Source organism: Ranitomeya variabilis, chromosome 2 (assembly GCF_051348905.1).
Source record: "Ranitomeya variabilis isolate aRanVar5 chromosome 2, aRanVar5.hap1, whole genome shotgun sequence".
In the NCBI taxonomy this organism is placed as follows: Eukaryota; Metazoa; Chordata; class Amphibia; order Anura; family Dendrobatidae; genus Ranitomeya; species Ranitomeya variabilis.
In genome coordinates this window covers 240,747,855-240,766,763 of record NC_135233.1, presented here as the reverse complement: position 1 = coordinate 240,766,763, position 18,909 = coordinate 240,747,855, and the positions used below count along the sequence as shown (strand labels likewise).

The following is an 18,909-nucleotide window of genomic DNA, read 5'->3' as shown; positions in this document are numbered from 1 at the left end:
GTAAGCCAAACCACCGACTCAAGACGCCTCAATTTCCCTCACTCCGACTCCACAGCGCTGGTCACTACTGAACATGTACATGAAGTGCAGCACAGATTCATCTCAACTAAAAGCCCAGATCCTTAAATCAGGAACAGAACTTTTCAGAACTTTTCCAAATTATTATGAAAACACTTATAGCACACCCTGCACTGAACTACTAAGCCCAATTTTTTTTTATATATATATTTTAGGAGTCGGAGTGGGTCCATTTTATACCGACTCCAACTCCACCATAATGGACACTGACTCAGACTCCACAGCCCTGGGTAGCTAGTAGTCCCTCTTGTTACTGTGGAGATGGCAGTGACCGTACCAGGATGGAGTTGCACTCCCTGACAAGTTGGTGGCAGCGGTGGGTTTTGCGTAATCTCTTTGGTGTTCTTCCTGACAAATTGGTGGCAAGTGGTGGGATCAGAGAGCATTAGTGATCCGGTTAGAGCAATCATTCCTGTCAAAAACCTGAATGATCCCTGCAAGGATTCTGTGAGGACTTTTGTGGATCAGACCCAGTATTTAAGTAAACCTGGGACAAAACTGTATGTGTAGCAATTACAACCTTGCCTCCTCCTTTTTTCTGTTCTATCTTTTATTTGGCGAGTGACTGCTAAGATGACAGCTGCTTATAAGAACGAGAAAGTTGTGCTGATCAGTTTAAGCGATAAACGAGGTCTTTATTGGTCAGACAAAACCAATTAAAAAATAAATAAAAAAAAAGACAAAACCAAATGGTTGAGGATGATGCAAGGTACCAACACAATGTGGCATCAGAGCCCAAGACCAATGGAGCACCAGGTTGCCCCAGTTGTGGATCCGGTTCCAAAACTGTCTGACAGAGGGCCAGCAGCAGCCATAGCTCCCAGAGTGGAATGGACTCTTGCTTGCCATTCATTCAGCAGCAAATGGGATGATATAACTCAAATGTGGATGCAGCTTGTGCTACAATAACGCAAACCGTGAATTAGCTGAGAGACAGGCCCAAGGCGAGCGAGAGCGACAAGCTGAGAGAGACCACCAGCTGGCGTTAATCTGACTCCAGGAAGGAACAATATCCCACTGAATAGCGAGTCTAGTAATGCCAACACACTTACACCCCATACTGAGCATTTTCCTGTCATGGACAAGGACCTGGACACATTTTTGAAGCAGTGTGAAAAGGTCTCCAGACAGTACCAGTTGCCTGATGACCAGTGGGCTCAATAGTTAACCCCAGGGCTATGAGTCAAAAGTTCTGGAGGTGTTCGCTGCCCTCCCTCAAGAACAAGATGGAAAATTTGAGGCCATTAAACAGGACCTGATTAAGAAATATCAACAGAATCCTGAAGCGTCCCGAAAAAAGTTCAGGACCCTTCAAAGTGCTTCGACTGCTACAGTTATGTGGTGGACTCAATCATATTCGAGCAGTTGATCCAGGGACTATCAGTTGCCACCTTCAAGGGCTTAAAGGACCTGATGGGGTAGGATCAATTTCTTCATCTTTGGCTTGTGACGGTGCTACAGTCCGTGAAGGACATAGAGCCAAATGAGGAGCAAAGGCCACCGATACCTATGACACAAACCATAAACCTGAGGTGCCAGCAGGAAAGGGGGTAAGCAGACTACCAATGCCCCTGAAGAAAGAAAAAAAAAATGAAACCAGCTCACCTGCTAGGCATGTGCTGTGGGGAAGCTCAGATACCGTGCAGTTTCAAAGCTTTGAAAAAGAACACACTGTTCGAAACGCGTAGCCTGCTGCTACTCACTCTCTTGTTCACCACGTTTTTTGGACTTTGCATTTTACTCTCAATAAATTGGATTATTTTTGGAAGCTGGATTTTTTTCTTGTTTTGCTCTACCAATGCCCCTGCCAGCCGGTACCCGAGCGGTCTTGCCCCATGTTCAAGCACCCAACCTGCATCTGATTTCCACCAGTGCTATACTTGCGACTGACCTTGACATAATAGCATCAAATGCCCAGACAGACAGAGGATAAACTCCACATCAGAGGCCCAGGGGCCTGATCTGGCAGTCCTTTTTTGTGGGTGGGACGGTTGGGAGGGACCATAAAAGCTTGCAACCTATTCCTGTGGGAGACAGTAACTGTAGGGCTCAAGGACACCGGTGGAGAACGAACCCTCATCCACCCTGAATTTGTGTTCCTTGAAGAACATATCCATGGGAAGACTCTGTCACCGGAAGTGTTCGATGACCTTTACCAATGGCCCGGGCTTTCCTAGACTGGGGTGCCGGGAGGGGGTTGAGTAAAGTGAGGGCTTCCGAGAATCTCCCCACATGTTTTATTGGGGACTGATCTGGGACAGTTGATCGCTCAATATGCTTCCAACAAACCTCCCAGATCTGGCATTTCATCTGATTCAAATGTCGATAATGTGGATTTCAATGTTATACATGATGATAATGTGTTTCATTGTACAGGAAAAATCAGCTATGTAATGATGTGGGTGATGTTGCTGAGGATCCCCTAAAAGGAGAGAGCATCAGTGCGCTGGGTAATGGGAGTAGGCACAGGGATCATGAAGTAGGTGGTTAAGTGCAGCTGACCAGTGTCCCAAAGGACTGTGACATGGCCTGCAGTAGCGATCCCATTATTAGCACTGCTCCTGAAGTATCAGGGAAGGCAGGGACTGTCAGGGTGATGGGAAAGCATTACTCACCACCTGTCAGGGTGATGGGAAAGAGCATTACCCACAGACTGTCATGGTTGCGAGAAAGTGAGTCCCACAGCTTGTCTGAGGGAAGAATGTTACCTACAGCCTGTGAGGGTGATGGAAAAGTGGTACCCACAGCCTGTCAGGACCGGGAAAGTGTTGTTATCCCTCGCGGAGACAGCCAACATAGCTGTTATCCGCAGTAGGAGTTCCCAGAACACCGGTAACAACACTGCCTTCTGGCTCCTCATCATTCAGTGAGATAACAGGACCAGTTACTGACTCAAAACAGGTCCCGGAGGGTTTCCATAAAGTTAGGGCCATAACGTCACTTCTGGCTACCTGAAACCAGGAGTTTCAGACTCAGCTACCCATAGAAGCCCATCACTAAGTCCAAGAAGGAAAGGGTATTGTGGGATCCAGGGAGGTTGTGCTGTAAGAGGGGCTTGGGAGATGATTTGTAAGTCAGTCTCCCATACCACCTCTAAAAGGGGGAGGTGACATACAGAAAAATTGTAAAATCCATGAAGACATCTCTGGAGAGGTTACATATCACCCTTACATTCAACATATGGGTTTAATTATAACTGGGGAAGTCAGAAAGAGCGAACACTTCAACCTCCATTGAAGTAGGACCTCCTGCCGTGAATACGTAATTACAAAAGGGATCTGCTGAGAATCAGCAAGTCTGGGATTCGTATACTCAGAGGCAGAGAAGAACATAGGCTTCCTCTGTTCAAAGGAATTATCTCTATCTCTGGAACCACTGTTGAATATTGGGCTTTGCATTGATCCGATATTTATGCGAGACATATTTTTGGTGGCATAGCGAAGGGACAAACATAACACATTCATTCACATAATTGTTAGGCTAGCCGAATGCCTCCAACTTATTAATATCGAAAAAGATGGATGATGCTATCCATGCCATGTGCCATCTCTATAGAAAGGTAAAATTGTGATAGGAAACATGACAACGATAACGTCAGCCAGGTATTTATAGGGGCGAAGATATCCTGAAAATTGGATATCTCATCAAATTCTGAAAGACCTCACACATTCCATGATAAGCCCCCATATGAGCTCACCAAGGGAGGTATGTGGATGTAACCTTAATCTAATAAAAATCAGTTTTGGTCTTGTTAATGCTGGAAGGTAGAGCTTGCTATAATTCTATTAGTTTTTGCACATAGGTTTAGTACTTTCCTTTTGTTATCCCTTTTAGATGATGTGATTGTATACAACACGTTTTTTCTCTCTCATATTATGCAGCGACGGGCACAGTCCGATTAGTCCCTCCCTACTCCCCTGCAGTCACTGCCCGGCGCCAGCATACTCCCCTCCAGTCACCACAAACACGGGGTTAATACCAGCGGTAACGGACCGCGTTATGGTGCGGGTAATGCACTCCGTTACCGCTGCTATTAACCCTGTGTGTCCCCAACTTTTTACTATTGATGCTCCCTATGCGGCATCAATAGTAAAAAGATGTAATGTTAAAAATAATAATAAAAAAAACAAAAAAACGGCTATTCTCACCTTCCATCGTCGGACGATGCGTTCGCGCCCGCCGCCATCTTCCGTTCCCAGAGATCCATTGCGAAATTACCCAGAAGACTTAGCGGTCTAACGAGACCGCTAAGTCTTCTGGGTAATTTCGCAATGCATCCTGGGAACGGAAGATGGCGGCGGGCGCGCATTGCCAGGACTTCGCTGGATCCCTGCGGGTGAGTATATAACTCATTTGTTCAGATTGGCCTACCGCCTCAACGCATTAACCTAATTATCCCTGTGTGGCCTATTAATAAAAAACAACAACATAATCACGTTCCTCCATCATGTTCTCATACACTTTATGCAGTTAATAGCCTCTGTGTCTGTACTGTTACATACTTAGGCAGTTAACTGGTTCATGCAGCTTTACATGAACACCCGAGCCTTAGGGTGAGTCTCCACGGTAACCCGAGCCTTACACTATGGCTGGTCCAAATAACTAAAGCAATTGTTACCATCCACCTCTTGTGTCTCCCCTTTTCCTCATAGATTGTAAGCTTGCGAGCAGCAGGGCCCTCATTCCTCCTGGTATCTGTTTTGAACTGTGATTTCTGTTATGCTGTAATGTCTGTTGTCTGTAGAAGTCCCCTCTATAAGTTGTAAAGCGCTGCGGAATATGTTGGCGCTATATAAATAAAATTATTATTATTATTATTATTATTATTTTTTATTTTAATTATTATTATTATTTTTTTTAACAGGGATATGGTGCCCCACACTGCTGCACACTGCGTGGGGGCTGCTGCACACTGCGTGGGGGCTGCTGCACACTGCGTGGGGGCTGCTGCACACTGCGTGGGGGCTGCTGCACACTGCGTGGGGGCTGCTGCACACTGCGTGGGGGCTGCTGCACACTGCGTGGGGGCTGCTGCACACTGCGTGGGGGCTGCTGCACACTGCGTGGGGGCTGCTGCACACTGCGTGGGGGCTGCTGCACACTGCGTGGGGGCTGCTGCACACTGCGTGGGGGCTGCTGCACACTGCGTGGGGGCTGCTGCACACTGCGTGGGGGCTGCTGCACACTGCGTGGGGGCTGCTGCACACTGCGTGGGGGCTGCTGCACACTGCGTGGGGGCTGCTGCACACTGCGTGGGCTGCGCTACATACTATGTGGGCAATGTTATATACTGCGTGGGCTGTGTTATATACTACGTCACCTGTGTTATATACTGCGTGGCTGCTATATACTGCGTGGGCTGTTATATACTGTTTGGGCTGTATTAGCGCATCGGGTATTCTACAATATGTATGTATATAGCAGCCACATAGTATATAGCACAGGCCACGTAGTATTTGTCTGCTATATACTACATGGCTCCTATATACTACGTGGCCTGTGCTATATACTGTGTGGCTGCTATATACATACATACATATTCTAGAATACCCGACACGTTAGAATCGGGCCACCATCTAGTATATACCGTAACTACTCGAGTATAAGCCGACCCGAGTATAAGCCGACCCCCCCTAATTTTGCCACAAAAAACTGAGAAAACTTAATGACTCGAGTATAAGCCTAGGGTGGAAAATGCAGCAGCTACCGGTAAATGTCAAAAATAAAAATAGATACCAATAAAAGTAAAATTAATTGAGACATCAGTAGTTTAAGTGTTTTTGAATATCCATATTGAATCAGGAGCCCCATATAATGCTTCATACTGTTCATGATGGGCCCCATAAGATGCTCCATACAAAATACGCTCCATATAATGCTCCATATTAAAATATGCCCCATATAATGCTGCACAAAGGTTAATAATGGCCCCATAAGATGCTCCACATATTATGGCCCAATAAGATGCTCCGCACATTATGCCCCATAAGATGCTCCACACATTATGCCCCATAAGATGCTCAACACATTATGCCCCATAAGATGCTCAACACATTATGCCCCATAAGATACTCCATACATTACGGCCCCATAAGATGCTCCATACATTGAGGCCCCAATAGATGCTCCATACATTGTGGCCCCATGAGATGCTCCATACATTGTGGCCCCATGAGATGCCCCACACATTATGCCCCATGAGATACTCCACACATTATGCCCCATGAGATACTCCACACATTATGCCCCATAAGATACTCCATACATTATGGCCCCATAAGATGCTCCATACATTGAGGCCCCATGAGATGCTCCATACATTGTGGCCCCATGAGATGCTCCATACATTGTGGCCCCATGAGATGCTCCACACATTATAACCCATGAGATACTCCACACATTATGCCCCATAAGATGCTCCAAACATTATGGACCCATAAGATGCTCCACACATTGTGGCCCCATACGATGCTCCACACATTGTGGCCCCATACGATGCTCCACACATTATGGCCCCATAAGATGCTCCACACATTATGGCCCCATAAAATGCTCCACACATTGTGGCCCCATGAGATGCTCCATACATTGTGGCCCCATATGATGTTCCACACATTATGGCCCCATGAGATGCTCCACACATTATGGCCCCATGAGATGCTCCACACATTATGGCCCCATGAGATGCTCCACACATTATGCCCCATTTGCTGTTGCTGCGATTAAAAAAAAATAAAAAATCACATACTCACCTCTCTTCGCTCAGGCCCCCGGCACCAGCGATAGTCACCTTCCTCGTTCCATGCGCTGCTCTGTCTTCCATCCTCTGCACTGACTGTTCAGGCAGAGGGCGGCGCGCACACTAATCGCGTCATCGCGCCCTCTGATCTGAATAGTCACAGCCAGAGGACGGAAGACAGAGCAGCGCGCAGCGGTGGAACGAGGAAGGTGACTATTGCACAATGCTCACCTCCCCCGATATACTCACCTGCTCCCGGGCACAGTCCCTGGCAGTGTCTCACTGTCAGATGGTCTCCGAGAGCCGGCGGCATCTTCCTTGTTCAGCGGTCATGTACCGCTCATTACAGTAATGAATATGCATGCATATTCATTACTTTAATGAGCGGTACCACGTGACCGCCGAACACAGGAAGAGCTACCTGGAGACCATGGGACATGCAGGGACAGCGCCAGGAGCAGGTAAGTATGTCACCGCACCACTCCCCCTCACCCGCCGACCCTGACTCGAGTATAAGCCGACAGGGTCACTTTCAGTCCAAAAAAGTGGGCTGAAAATCTCAGCTTATACTCGAGTATATACGGTATATATATATATATATATATATATATATATATATATATATATATATATATATATATATATATATCTCTATCTATATATATAACAAAATAGGAACAGCATCAATACTACCGCAATAGTGGTGCAAAGCTTCCCAAACCAATGGTCCAATGGCTTCAATCATAAGAATAAAAAAGGAATACAGCACACACAAAAAATAGAAAAAAAGTGGGCTTTGAATGCCTTAAAAGCTTGAAAAAGGATACCATATCCGAAACATTGCCACACCGTTCAGGCATTAAAAGCCCACTTTTTTCTATTTTTTTGTGTGCCGTGGGTGGGCGTCTGTCTGTGGGTGTGGGTGGGCGTCTGTGTGGGTGGGTGGGTATCTGCGTGGGTGGGTGGTTGTCTGTGTGGGTGGGTGTCTGTGTATATATACACACACACACACAGGCTACCTTTCCAGATTGAATGTATAAAATGTAATAGCTCCGTTCTTCATACTCTGTAAACCATACCCTTAAAACCATATACTACCCATAACTGATGTCCAATCCATCTGTATAAACAATTAATGGTGGCAGGTAGTGATCGTATCGGTGTGTATCTGTAATATATACATTTTAATAAGGTTCTCAGCTGTACCGAAATGTCGCTGAGCCCCTATGCTATATTAAACCACTATTTCTATTTTTCTCAAATGGTATGATGACTTCAATATTTTTTTTAATAATTGGAGGATTGGACTATGCCTGTATGGCTTCTGGCACCCGTACTACACGCTCACTGTGAGTTCCCCAATAACTAGCCTAGTGGTGGAGACAGTCACAGCATCTTCCACCAATTGTCAGACAATAGCGTGATTGGACCGCAGTGCTGCATCCCCTGACAAATTGGTGGCAGCAGTAGGATCTGCGTGATCTACGGTGTTCTCCTTGACAAATTGGTGGATTCGGCGCATTCCCCCGTGCCGTTATCCCAGACAGGGATCCTTAAAATATCATCGTTATTGAAGATCCATGAAAAATCCAAATGTGGAATAGCATGTGTGTTTCTGACACATTTCCTTTAGGGCTGGGGAACACCCCCTATTGGACCATTGAGAGCTATTTGACCTGGAAGTCAGACTAGTGCATAACCTGTGCACCACACCCAGACCACAGTCTGTCTATGATGGAAGTTTCCTGGGATAGTTATCTCTGTGACAGGAGTGTTGAGCTGAATTAACACTTTTGCCATTTTTTGCTGTGTAAGGTTGTCTATTAAACCTATGGATTACTTGGGAACACATCTGTATTACAGCATAGGCTGTAAGGATCTTGGATCAGTCACTAAAGAGAGATACAATATTAGACACCACCTGTGGACAAAAAGGACGTTATTTCTTGTAAAGACTTCAGACATTCCCAATAAAAGCTGCACTAGCAGATAAGGCTTATTCCTATGTGACTGAAGACATTTTCAAAATATGGAGCAAGCAAGAGGGCAAAACCACACCTGGGGAGCAACATTTTAACAGTAAAATCATGTTTTAATCCTGAAAACTGCACAGCCACTCATGGATTTGTGCCTAAAACTGTGGACTTATCACAAAGAGATTCTAGTACGCTTAAGGGTATGTGCACACGTTTTGGATTCTCTGCGGATCCACAGCGTTTTTTGCAGTGCAGAAACGCAATTGATTTACAGTACAATGTAAATCAATGAGAAAAAAAAAATGCTGTGCACACTTTGCGGAAAATCCGCTGCGGAAACGCTGCGGTTTAAAAGAAGTAGCATGTCACTTTTTTGTGAATCTGCAGCGTTTTTGTACCCATTCCATTATAGAAAACCGCACGGGTAAAAAACGCAGCAAATCCACAAGAAAACCGCAGCAAAAACGCACAAAAAAATGCTGCGGAACCGCACAAAAAACCGCAGGTGCGTTTTCTGCCAGGAGAGAGAATACGCACCAGAAATTCCTAAGCCTAATCCGCAACGTGTGCACATAGCCTAAAACTACTACACTGTGACGACATTCCTGAGATGTACAGTGAACAGTATTGCGCCTCTGACTGCAGTTCTAACATGTTAACCCCTTCCCGACCTTTGATGCAGTGTACGCGTCATGAAAACCTGTGCCAATCCGGCCTGTGACACAGCATATGCGTCATGGTCGGATCGCGCTCCTGCAGGCCGGGTGAAAGGGTTAACTGTAATTTCACCCGACCTGCAGGGACAGGGGGAGTGGTACTTGAGCCCAGGGGGGGGGGGGGGGGTCACCAATGAAAATTGGTGAAATATTACAATCCAGCCATGGCCGATGCTGCAATAGCTTCAGCCATGGCTGGAGACCGCGATCTGCCCCCGCCACCGATCTCCTCCCCTCCGTCCTGTCATCTGCTGTCCTCCGCTGCCCTCCGTCCTCCTGTCCGCTCCGCCCGTGCTCCAATCTACCCCCCCGCTGTCAGATCCCACCCCCGCATACTTACCGAGCTCCGGTGTCCCTCCCGGTGTCCGTCCGTCTCCTCCATGGGCGCCGCCATCTTCCAAAATGGCGGGCGCATACGCAGTGCGCCCGCCGAATCTGCCGACCGGCAGATTCGTTACAGGTACATTTTGATCGCTGTGATAGGTTCTATCACAGCGATCAAAATAAAAAAAATAATAAATAAACCCCCCCTTTATCACCCCCATAGGTAGGGACAATAATAAAATAAAGAAAATATATATATATTTTTTTCCACTAGGGTTAGGGCTAGAACTAGGGTTAGGGTTAGAATTAGGCTATGTGCACACGGTGCGGATTTGGCTGTGGATCCGCAGCGGATTGGCCGCTGCTGATTCGTAGCAGTTTTCCATCAGGTTTACAGTACCAAGTAAACCTATGGAAAACCAAATCCGCTGTGCCCATGGTGCGGAAAATACTGCGCGGAAACGCGGTGTTGTATTTTCCGCAGCATGTCGTCAATTCTTTGTGCGGATTCCGCAGCGTTTTACACCTGTTCCTTAATAGGAATCCACAGGTGAAATCCGCACAAAAACCACTGTAAATCCGCTGTAAATCCGCAGGTAAAACGCAGTGCCTTTTACTTGCGGATTTTTCAAAAATGGTGCGGAAAAATCTCACACGAATCCGTAACGTGGGCACATAGCCTTAGGGTTAGGGTTGGAATTAGGGCTGGGGTTGGAATTAGGGCTGGGGTTGGAATTAGGGTTAAGATTAGGCTGTGGTTAGGGGTGTGTTGGGGTTAGGGTTGGGATTAGTGTTAGGATTAGGGGTGTGTTGGGGTTAGGGTTGTGGTTAGGGTTGGGATTAGGATTAAGGTTGGGATTAGGGTTGTGGTTAGGGGTATGTTGGGGTTAGTGTTGGAGTTAGAATTGAGGGGTTTCCACTGTTTAGGCACATCAGGGGTCTCCAAACGCAACATGGCGCCACCATTGATTCCAGCCAATCTTGCGTTCAAAAAGTCAAATGGTGCTCACTCCCTTCCAAGCCCCAACCTGCGCCCAAACAGTGGTTTACCCCCACATATGGGGTACCAGCATACTCAGGACAAATTTTAACCCTTATAACTTCCTAGCAAAAAAAAATTTTGTTTCCAAAACTGTGCTGATGTAAAGTAGACATGTGGGTAATGTTATTTATTAACTATTTTGTGTCACATAACTCTCTCGTTTAACAGAATAAAAATTCAAAATTTTAAAATCTTCAAAATTTTAGCCAAATTTCCATTTTTTTCACAAATAAACGGAAAAATTATCGACCTAAATTTACCACTAACATGAAGCCCAATATGTCACGAAAAAAACAATCTCAGAATCGCTAGGATCCGTTGAAGCGTTCCTGAGTTATTACCTCATAAAGGGACACTGGTCAGATTTGCAAAAAACGGCCAGGTCATTAAGGTCAAAATAGGCTGGGTCATGAAGGGGTTAATGCGGATGCTTTAAGTGCAGTAGGACAAAGGTAGCCAATTCCTTTAGGGAAAAAAAAAGTGAATTTAAGGTGCTGAAGAACACTTAAGATCAAAAGGACCTTAAAACAGGTTCCATAAAGCTGAAGGCTAAATAGGCTGCCTGATTGTTCCCAGGGCTATTCTCATCAAGGACCACGTAGTAGCGACTGAACAAGCATCAGGTTTACGGATACAATGTACAGTTGATTGCAAGGATCAAATGTGTGAGTCGGTCTTATGTCTTCAAGCATCTCTGTGGTGTAAATGCTCGCCACCCAAAATCACTGTAAAGAGCGGCTAAAGGAAGATCACAAAAACCTAGCCAAACACATTAGATTGCTGTTGGCTTTGTTTTCAATGGGAGGGAAAGATAAAGTGACTTATCTCCCTGAAAATCAAATAATCGGACATAGAAATTCCATCATAATCTTGACGCAGAGCCGGGAGCCCCTATCCAATTAGATGGTCTACTAAACCTAACAAAATAGGTTCAGCTAACTTATGAAATGTGTATGGGCCCCTTAATGTAGGAATCTTCATAAGGACAGACGGACATAGTCTAACAATATCATGAGGACTGACATGACTTAGAAATCCTGGTAAGACTGGAGTATGTTCGTCTCAAAGTGAAGGGATCTGACATCATTTTATGAGTTGAACATCTGGTACCCCACCGATCCAGAAAATCCTCCTTTCAAGTGAATGCAGCTGCAGTTCCCCACACAGCCAGGAAGCCAAGAGTGCAGCTGTGCAGGTAAAAGCACTGTCACATGGCTGAATCAGCACTGCAACCCCTTTAGTATCATGATTGGAGAGGGTCCAGGGTTAGACCACACCAGAGTGATGGCACATGAAATAAGAATACCCTTTTAACACCTATTAAGCATAGGGACAGTCTGTGGACAAATATCTAAGGTCCCCACAGCTATCTGGATGACTAACATAAGCACAAGGGTATTGGATATTTAGGCGATAGAGAAAGGCCAACCAATCTGCCAATTCACAAACCACATGATTACCATGTGTGTCCTTGGATGCAAATAGTGTCACCAACTGTGGGGGAAGGTTAGTGTAAAAGGTGCTACACTCCCAGCAGGGGAACAACAATCCTTCATACCAGGGAGCTGAAATTCCAAGGATGGGGGATGGGTTGGAGGTACTAAGTACATTTCTTGAGCAACCACATGTGCCTGTGGAAGGCCAACTATCTTAAAAAAAACCAAAACAAAACAAAAAAACGAGGAACGCTACAGAGCATGTTATCAATTCTCAGATGGGGCCATACAACGATCTTCAAACTATTCCCCACCCAGCACAAACACTCGGCACATGTGGTCGAAGTAGCACACGTCTGGTAAACAGCTATACTAAATGCAAAAGCTACTTTGAAGTAAAAGAAGTAAAAGGATAAACTTCAAAGAGCACATGGATCAAATGAGCACAGTGGCTGAGAACGCGCACCCAAGATGAAAGTGTAATAGCCGCCTGGAAACGTGCACCAAATAACAGAGCACGACCTACTGCCCGAAAGGTAACAAAAATAATGGATGGATGGGTGCAGTTAAAGTAAAAACTATCAGTAGGAAATGATCGGAGATCTGATAGAAAGTTTATTTTTGTCTTTTTGGTGGTGGTGGGGGGAGGAACTTTCACGCTCAACTATCTGGCATTTCAAAGGTAGCCAGGCTGGCTAAGGCTACTTTCACACTAGCGTTGCTTGCTGTACGTTGCAATGCGTCGTTTTGGAGAAAAAAATGCATCTTGCAAAGTTGCCCGCAGGATGCGGTTTTTCTCCATAGGCTTGCATTAGCGACGCATTGCGATGTATGGCCACACGTCGCATCCGTCGTGCGACTGATGCGTCGTGTTTTGGTGGACCATCTCATTACCAGGAACAATGACGACCCAGATATATCGAGCCAAGTATGTGCACCTTAAGACTGGAGCCACAAGCCATTGTTTAGCTATTCGCGGCATTACTACCTTCTCAATGTTAAATGACCCAAAACAATTTTTAGGCAGTTTTGCTAATGCTGAAAACAAAAAAAAGCAAAACAAAAAAAAAAACCTCACCACATCAGACATTTTGTGAGCCAATATCATGGTGCATGGTGTCAGCCATATCCTCCTCCTTCATCTCTCGCTTCCTAAAACTCAATGTAGACAAGAATTCATCATCTTTCCTCCATCTCGCATATCCCCCCTACCTGATCTATCTATTATGGTAAACGGCATCACGCTCTCTCCCGCACCTGAAATTCACTGCCTCGGGGTAACCATTCTGCCACCTCACCAACCACCCGAGCTGCCGCCTCACCAACCACCCGAGCTGCAGCCACGTCACCAACCACCCGAGCAGCCGTGTCGCCACCGCCAGAGCTGCCACCTCACTAACCACCGGAGCTGCCGTCTCACCAACCAACCGGGCTGCCGCCTCACCACCACCAGAGCTGCAGCACACCGACCTCCTGTCTCTTCCCCATTATCCCAAAGAATGTAAGTCTGCAAGGACAGGGTCCTCTGCCCTCTGTACCAGTCTGTCATTGTAAATTTGTTTACTGTAACGATATCTATAACCCTGTATGTAACCCCTTTTCACATGTACAGCACCATCCATGGAATTAATGGTGCTATATAAATAAATAAATAATACCGTAGTAATAATAATAATAATAATGGTGCAGCCCCTCACATGGGAGATTTCATCCAATGTAGCCCCCTCTTGCCACATCTAGGAAAAATAAATACGTTTTACTACGAAGTTACAAAATGAAAAAAGCTTGTGTGCAGAATTCTCAACCTTTCCAAAACAGAACTTGTTCTATTCCCGCCATCTACTAACCTCTCTAAATCTGACATTTCCCTCTCCGTGGGTGGCACCATAATAATACCCCGGCAGCAGGCGCGCTGTCTGGGTGTTATATTTGACTCCGATCTCTCCTTCACTCCCCATATACAATCTCTTGCCCGCTCGTGCCGCTTACACCTAAAGAATATCTCTAGAATCGGCCCTTTTCTCACCATGGAAACAAAAACCCTCACAGGCGTCCTGATCCACTCCCACCTGGATTAATATAACGCTCTATTAATTGGCCTCCCCCGTTACTCAACTTTCCCCTCTCCAGTCTATCCTTAATGCAGCAGCCAGGGTTGTCCACCTGGCTAATCATTACTCGGACTGGCTGCCCATTCATTATAGGATCCAAATCAAAGTACTTGTTCTTACCCACAAAGCTCTCCACAGTGCGGCACCCCCTTACATCTCCTCCCTCATTTCTGTCTATTAGTCAAGCCGATCATTGGGCTCTGTAAACGACTTTTGACTAACCTCTGCAGTAATCCGTACCTCCCACTCCCGACTCCAAGACTTCTCCAGCGCAGCGCCAGTCCTCTGGAATGCTCTACCCCAAGAAATTAGGACCAACCACAACTTGCACAGTTTTAGGCGCTCCCTCAAAACACATTTGTTCAGAGCGGTCTATCATGTTCCCTAATCAAAGTAATTTTATGCGTAAGTGTGTGTGTGTAGCCCATTCACTATCTCCATCTATCCCCAACCCCCTGAAGATGGCTGGACCATCATTGTAAATACACACCTGTGCTTTGTATCTCCCCCACCTCACTGTAGATTGTAAGCTCTCACGAGCAGGATTGTTTTATTTTGCTTTAATCATTATATTATTGTTAACGCTGCTACTTATGACTGTTGTGTTTGAAACTGTTTAACTGTGAAGCAAATAAAATGATCGAACACACATTTAGAGGAAAGGGGAGCAGTTGACCTGAGCAAACAGTTTGCTGCCATTTTCCAAATGGCCTTTAAAAAAATGTGAAAGGAAATGTAATGGGACATAGGCAATAGGCCTAAAACATATGGAATCTTGTTATTTTTTGCACTGGTCTATGTGCATAAAAGTCCATTACATACATCTGAGTAGTGTATTAATTTATGCAAGCTTTCATACAGACACATAGGGACAGGACTTTTGCACAAATTCCTGTAATCAATCTGCTGCCTGTGAATTCACCCTCACGGGGATGATTAATAATATAGACACAAACAATGGTTGTGATCGGAGGTGCTAAGCGTTGGCCCAAAGTCAGCTTCTTGGGAGCAGGCGCAAACAATTACAAAGGCTATGAACCACCATCATGAATGACGCGTCCATAAGTTTTCCTGAACAAGGTGAATTTCCATCAGACAGGTTGCCAAAAATCAGATAATGCATTTGCATTAATCACTGATATTATGCTTCAAAAAGTACCTGAATATGCCCCTTTCCAAATCCATACACAGAAGTTTGCGTCAGTCACATGGTTTTAGCATATCATTGGGTGTCCCCACCCCTACCCAGGTTCAGTGCCTTCCAGAAAGTAAAGCCAACTGCGGGGGCTTTATACAGTGCGGCGCAATATAAATCTCTTCTGCTTTTATCAGCGAATCCTCAGCGTTTAATGCGTTTACTATTTTTAAAGTGGACAACTCCTTTAAGTACACTCTAAACCAAGGTTTCCTTCCAGTGTGTGAAATTACAGCAGAGCGACACTACAATACGACTATCCACTTGTGGTATGGAAATGAAATTGCAAAACAGAGTGTGAATGCATACATGCTGTGTAAGAAAAAACAAAGTCCAGCTCACCATATCGACATTCCCGGAGGCTCGGAGCACGGAACCGCTGTGTCAGGGCGTAGGCAAACATAAAAGGAAAAGAATCCAGCTCAACGATGCAGTGAAAGATCCGTAGCTTTATTTCACTTCAAAATAGCGTGTGAGGACAAAACATCAGCACATTAAAACCAAGATCAACGCGTTTCCGGTGACTGAGCACCCTTAATCATGATTAAGGGTGCTCAGTCACCGGAAACGCGTTGATCTTGGTTTTAATGTGCTGATGTTTTGTCCTCACACGCTATTTTGAAGTGAAATAAAGCTACGGATCTTTCACTGCATCGTTGAGCTGGATTCTTTTCCTTTTATACATGCTGTGTACAGTCAAGCAGGACAGAAGTAGCAGCAATCGCATGGAAATTGTTGTTGAGACAGTAACTCCTTTGTGAGACGTGTGAACAGGATAAATATTAGCGCAGCACCAGCCTGGGGTAATATGTCAGTCTATCAATCTCCAATCTGTGAACTTCCAGATGTTATGAAACTACAACTTCCAGAGTGGCCTGGACAAAACCCTGAAATGCATGACACAGCCCTCAAGGATCTTTTAAAAGAGGATCTATAATGTGTATGTAAGACAGCATCCTTAATGGGTTGTCAGCAGCACATTGTCCCATATAACAGGATGTGCTGCCGACAATAACAAAACAGTATAGAGACCAAACAACTCTATTAAGGATATTTCGACCCCACTATTTTGCATCAGGGGAATTTAAGCAAGTGATAACGTACTGTCAATCGGGCTGGAAACATGCCTGAGTAACGCAGCGCTACATAAACAAATATTTTGTTAGGATAGCACCAGTTCCCATCAGTTTCTTGGCAGATATCAATATTTATTATTCTTTGCTTATATAGCACCATCATATATTCTGCAGCACTTTACATTATCATCACTGTCCCCATTGGGGCTCACAATATAGATTCCCTATCAGTATGTCTTTGAAATGTGGGAGAAATCCGGAGGAAACCCACACAGACACAGGGAGAACATACAAACTCCGTGCAGATGTTGTCCTTGGTGGGATTTGATCCCAGAACCCCAGCGCTGCTGTAATATGACCAATTACATACATAATTTAGACTGCAAAGTGATTGGGCAAATATCTGTACAGGTTGTGGCGCTCTAGGGCTGACACATACGTGAGATTTCCCTTTGACGTGCGATCACCCTATAGGTATCAAAAAAATAATCTGAGATGAAACATCAGTATATTGTAGGATAAGCATGTCTTTAAAAAAGCAAAATTGCTCATTTCAGTGGACAAGTCTATGGATGGATTAAAAGCAAGCCCTACTAGCAGCATGCAGAATTCAGACATCACTGAAGCTGTCCTGCTGAAAGTGGAATAGTGTGTAACTACAGGGTGTGTCTGATGAAAGGGGACTTATAGGGACATGGGGGAAGGGTCTATAGGACTGGGTATAAAACAAGATAATGAGGGCAAATGCAAGCCCAGGACTCTAGTAAGTGGCACTGGCTGTAGAAGGAGGACAAGTTTAGCGGTAGCTAGCACTGTTGTAGCAGAGAATGGGGAACTTTGGGGAACCCCGTGCTTTTCTGTAAGTGGCCTGCAGTAGCGGAGGGTGTCCACCGGAGGGCGATATAGTAGGATTTCAATACGCGGCGCCGGCAGCTAGACACATAAGAAAAGTGGGGGAGGGGTGAGCCCCCGGGAGGAGATGTCGCAGGGACCCTTCTACCTTTCCCTGACGTTTGGTTTCGGTCTCACCTGCCGGGAATAAGCCGTTTCTCTCCTCTTCACATAGCTCCGGAGAGCTCGGCCTGTGCCGGGGCCTAACGCGGCGCTCCTCTCTCCTCAGCTGCCGGAAACGCTCTCAGGTCTCGCCCAGCGGCCACTTCCGGGTCGGCATCGCGCTCGCTGGAGGCCACACCCAGCTCTGCGGGTCACGCCTCGTCACCACTACCAAGGGAATTCGCGAGTCATTTTTTTTCCGAACAACTTTATGGAGATTCCGTTACGCGAGCAGTGATGGAGGTCATGTTATACTTGGCAGTTTGGTGTATGCGTGTGTGTTCTAAAATGGGTTTCATTTACAATGGGGGCAGCCATGATGGTGGTCACGTGTCCAGGTGTAGCTATAGTGTAGACCCAACCTGGGGCTCTCCAGCTGCTGTGACACTACCACTCCTAGCATAGCAGGCTGTCAGGGCATGCTGGGAATTGTAGTTGCAGTTTCACAACCACTGGAGAGCCACACCGTTGATCTGTTAAATCGTTAACCCCTTCTGGCTGCCAACATTTTTCATTTTCACACAGCTGGCAGTAGGAAAGCCCATCTGTCTGCTGTCAGGTAATGGACAGCACCTTAAATGCGAAATTCCCTCATATCAAATGAAAAAATCACCTCCAAGCCGTGCGGCGTCCGGAGAAGTCACCCGGCGGTCACCTAACAGGATGGGCTGCCACCGTCCCAATCCTGTCAGAAGTGTGGGGCAGTTTGTGGCTAGTAACACGGCACACACTTGTAAATATGTATATGTGTACGTTTTACAGAGAACCTGTCATTCACGATGTTTCATGGTAAAGGTACGGCCATAATGGCGCTGTTCTACAGTTTCCATAGATACCTTTAGGGCTCGCTCCCACTAGGGTATAACCCAGATGTTCTATCAGATTACACTGGGCCCAGTGTTATACTATGGAGCAGTGCAGATCTAGAATTTTTTTCTTAACGATTAAGCCTGAGAAAAGAATAGCATAATACTCTAAATGGCTGCGCAAATCGGAGCACGCACACCCATTCAAGTCTGTGGGTGCGTGTAAAACATCGGACTGCACTCAGATGTCATCTGAGTCAGGGGCGGACATATAGCAAGTGCATCTGCATCGGAGCCCATAGCTGGAGGGGGACCCTTGCAGGGCGGTAATAATGAGGGCAATCTTGCCTGTGGGTT

The 18,909-nt window shown here is 45.8% G+C and overlaps 1 protein-coding gene across 1 annotated transcript in view; it reads right to left on the bottom strand.

Moving 5' to 3' along the window:
- Positions 1-18,702, bottom strand: part of ZBTB34 (zinc finger and BTB domain containing 34) — a 29,919-nt gene extending 11,217 nt beyond the window's left edge. Inside the window, exon 1 of the mRNA XM_077284300.1 lies at positions 17,723-18,702. The gene's annotated coding sequence lies outside the window, so the exon portion shown is untranslated. The remainder of the gene's footprint in view (positions 1-17,722) is intronic.
- Positions 18,703-18,909: the final 207 nt, after the last annotated feature.